The sequence below is a fragment of the Nematolebias whitei genome, chromosome 1 (assembly GCF_014905685.2).
Source record: "Nematolebias whitei isolate Nwh7 chromosome 1, NemWhi1, whole genome shotgun sequence".
Taxonomy (NCBI): Eukaryota; Metazoa; Chordata; class Actinopteri; order Cyprinodontiformes; family Rivulidae; genus Nematolebias; species Nematolebias whitei.
Genome location: NC_056498.1, coordinates 91582143 through 91586906, shown reverse-complemented (window position 1 = coordinate 91586906; position 4764 = coordinate 91582143).

Genomic DNA, 4764 nt, shown 5'->3' with positions numbered 1-4764 from the left:
GAGGGAAAGGTGCGCGCCCCCAAGCATGCGGAACCTTGTAGGTTTAGAACTGCCGTGGGTGTTGCGCTCAGGCTGCAGGCTCACATCCGTGCTGATGTGAGCTGACGTGCGCCGAGGGAGAAAGCGCACAGCTTGGGCTGAAAGCAAAGTTTTCCCACTGGACTCGGTCTGCTGAAAACATTCTCTTTGACTGCTGTGTTGCTCACACACGCATTTTGTCTGTTTTCTCGTGCTGCTGTGATTTAAACCCTGTTGGAGTACACCGGCCCGCTTGTGTGTGGAGGATGTGTGAGGAAAAAGCCGCAGTGAGGTCGTACGAACTGACAATCAGGCTGAAAACAGACACTTTAACTCCTGAATGATGTTTACGTTTTATTCCAAAAACTCAGACCATCATTATGCACACACATCCTCCACAATGAATCATTTAAAAAACTTCTCCCCCGTGAGCCCTACAGCTTGTCGGGATGAGGAGAGCTGTACTCTGACGGGAGGGGCTGGCGGCGGAGCGGAGCGAGAAGACGCTGCTGCAGCTGTTGCGCATCTCTGCTATCTCGGCCATGGCACTCTCTCAGTCATCCAGGCTGCGATGCGAGACAATGCAGACAGCAGATGAGGTGCACAGGTTGAGGGTGACGTCAGATGCCTGCAGAGGGAGCTCCTCGTCTCCTGAGGCAGGTCTGTCCCTCCGGCCTCTGAGAAGCTTTATGTCAGCGGCGCAACGTTATTGTTCGCTGCAGTCACCTGGAACGCATGCTGGTGAGCTTGGTTGGAGAGCGACGTCACCGGGTCATCCCCGGAGGCGCAGGATGCTGGTCCAACCTGGACATCTTTGTTCTGAGAGCCTCCGCCAAGCTTGGCTCTGGGGGGGGGGCTCCGAGGGAATTTCCGCTCAGTAAAACCCCTCCACTCTGGTGGAAACCGGCGCTCTTAGTCTTAGTCTACCAGGTCCGGCTGCAGCCTCGTTCCAGTAGGACGTCCCTGCTGGGAAACGAGGCCAGATGGGATCAGGACGGCGAGCCGGGGTGGAGCCAAAAACCTTCCCGCCAGATCATCCGATCTGGGCGGGGGAAGAAGAGGGACGGAAAAAAGTCCCGTCATGTCAGCCGCCTCCTGGATTATGCCGGGCAGCTCCAGAGGAGAGCACCGACGGCTGGGAGCGGTGTGGTCGCCGATGTGAAAAAGGTCCGGTCAGCCCCCCTCGTTCTGACACTATGCTCTCCAGGAGGGAGTGAGCAGCAGGGGCTGCTGCTGACATTGCCTGTCCCAGAGGAACCATTCGATTCACTCCGAGTCGGCGATAAAAGTAAAAAAGGGTCGATGGCCTTGTCCAGCGTGTAATGACCCGCCACTGAGACATATTTCTCGGTGCTTACCTTGAAACAAGGCTGCTCGTCTGCTTCTCCTCGGGGAGGAGAACTCACCGGGACGGCAGGAGGTTGGTGTGGCGGGACCACAGGCAGCCTTAACAAAGGTTGAGCTGGTCAAGCTGGACAACTTCCCTTCTTCGTTCTTCTGACAGTGCTATTAGCTTGCTGAAGAAAAATTGGAGCTGATTACCCGCTCTTAACATAATTTATACGGACCGGGTGGGGCCCACACAACAGGTGGGCGTGGACTAAATTTTTTCAGTGCGATACTTTGCATGATGGAATAAAACCCCCCAGTGACAGCCTTAAAGGGCGAAGCCTATACGAAATAGAACATTTCACTTCACCCTAATCACAGGATGCAGTACAATTTTTATAATCACATCCTGCAATATAGAATAATAACTGCATAGAGTACAATCTATTATGATCACATCATGCAATAGTTTACTCCATTTTAATCACTGCATGGAGTACAAATCTATTACACTTGGAGGCCACTGGCAGAAACAATTTAATCAAAAAGCGACATTACTTGACGGGGGCGCAATAATATTGCCATAGAGTCGCGTTAAAAGTTGTTTAAGCGCAGTAACTCCTCTTCATTACAAGATATAGGACTATTCTGGGCGCAACTCTCCTGCGCCCAGAGTATGGGTGCATAGTAAGGATCGTGCTTCCAGTCTGGGAACAGATCGTGCACTGACACTCACAACCAGGTTATGTGTGAGAGGCTAACTGCTGCAGGTAGGTTTTAAGCCATTGAAAGCCCTTTATGCAATGCTTATGTTGCCATTTCTGACTGATATGCCTCTCAACTTTTAGATGTCTCTGTTTGTGAAAAAAATCTTCAGCTGACTGTATTCCAAAAGTGAGAACTGGTGAGTTTGTTTGTTTGTTTGTTTCGAGAGCTAGCATGCTCGCACTAGCCTCCAGATTATTGTATTGGGCTTTGTGATAAATCAGTGCTACTGCTACATTTTGAATGTACTTATTTGTAAAAAATTATCAAACATTAATACTTTTGTATACTAAATATCACTGATTGTATTTTTCAATTATTTCTGAACACCTGCATTTGTATTGATCTGGATAATGAAAAATAAGCCTCTTGCAATAAGTAACTAGCTCCTAGTGTTAACATTGAAGCATTTAAACTGAAGGTACATTGAAATGGTGAAATGCTATTGCTATATAGTGTGCTAAGATGCAATATTAGGACCTTTAATATTAGGAATATTTAAGAGTAATCAAATAGGTTCCTGTTTCCATGTCTGTTGCTGAGATGACCAGAATGGATGGAGAGCTAAAATTTTGAACCAGGAGATATGTTGAATCCCCATAACTTCTTCCAATGCAATATGAGGCGCTTTTAGCCTACAGCTACATTCTTATTCTCACTCTGGACTGGATACTGTTGGATCCTGCCAGCAATCCTCTTACTCCAATCATCAAGGAGTTGCTTTTTGCCTTGCATTAAAAAATTTTAAAAAAACATTTGTTGGGATTTCATCAAGTTTGAACTCTCAAGTACTTGTCTGTATATGTTTGCAAATATTATTTATTACAATTCACTTTTTGCACTATATGGTTGTCAGTGAGTGAGTGTGTTATACAAGGTACCACATCCTCCAGCAGTCAAACCAAGATCTTCTGAACTAGCTTTGTTATAAACAATCCTATATACTGTAAGTATAATTTAGGACACATATACAGTAGACCCTCACTACTTTGCGGTTCGTTTATCATGGACTCGCGCTATCGCGGTTTTTCAAAATAAGATTGGACATGGCACACAATTGACTGATTGATGGATGAGCCGCACCATCGGCATAGCATTTTTATTTAAAATAAATTATTTAAAATTTTTTAGCACCTGCTGTACATTTGTGCAGCCCAGAGCTGCAGAAAAAGCTTCCTCCTGCAACTTTGTGCAGCATATACTGCTGCAGGATAAACTTCCTGCTGCAGATAAACAGCTGACCAGCTGTTCAGCTGCAGAGCTGAGAAGTGGGCGTGGCCAAGAGTGCTTGCAGGTGGCAAAGAGCAGAGGAGGCAGGAAGCTAAAATCATGACATTCTGCGCTCTTTTAGAGTGTTTAAATTTCGAAACATTGTTTAGAATATTGCAAGAGTGTGGGAATGGCTTAAAACTGCATTATATATATATATATATATATATATATATATATATATATAAAATAAACTACTACTTACTACTTGTACTACTATTCCTACTTCATGGTTTTTTACTTATTGCGCGTCTTCAGGGTACGGATCCCCTGTGATAAACAAGGGATATGTTACATATATGTACATACATATATACATACATATATATACATATATGTGTGTTGTGTGTTAAGCCCCCTCCTCTTTACTCTGCTACTGTCTGATTGTGCAGCTACCCATCCAGGCTGTCACATTGTAAAGTTTGCAGATGATACAGCGGTGGTGGGATGCATCACAAGCAATGATGAGTCCAGCTACAGGCAAGAGGTGGAACACCTGGAGAGCTGGTGCAAAGAAAATAACCTTCACATCAATGTGAAGAAGACAAAGGAGATGATTGTGGACTTCTAACGGAAAAAACACACCTACACCCCCCTGAACATAAGAGGATCTGCGGTGGAAGTGGTCTCCAGCTACAAGTACTTGGGTGTACACATGAATGACAACCTCAGCTGGGGCAACAAAACTTCCAGCCTGATCAAGAAAGCTCATCAGAGACTCTACTTCCTGAGGCGGCTGGACTGGGAAGCTCAGTCCTCACCTCCTTCTACAAGTGTGCAGTGGAAAGCATCCTGTGCTCCAGCATCAACGTGTGGCATGGAAGCTGCACAGCTGCAGAAAGAAAAGCTTTGCAGAGAGTGGTGAAGGCTGCACAGAAGTCTGTCTGAGTCAGTCTCCCCACCATCACAGACATCTACACCTCCAGATGAAGGAAGAGGGCCACTTGCATCATGAAGGACCCCACTCACCCAGCACACACACTTTTTGCCCCACTCCCCTCAGGAAGGAGGTTGAGGAGCATTAAGTGTAGAATCACTAGACTGAGGAACAGCTTCTACCCTGAGGCTGTTAGACTCATGAATCTCTAACCAGAATAATCACTGTGAAAAATCACATCATGATGCTGCTGATCTGTTTCATGTTGATGTGTTCATGCGTGCTCATCTGCTCACACAGACTCATGTTTGTGCTGCTGTTCGACATGATGTTTTTATGCCATTGATGCTTAGTGTATTTTTAATTGATGTTTTTCTTAATTCATATCTTAGATGTTATCATTGCTTTTCTTTTACATCTTATTGTTGGATGTAACTGAGACCCTGTTTACATAATTTCGCTCCACCACATGTACCACATGAGGTGCGAATGACAATAAAGAATGT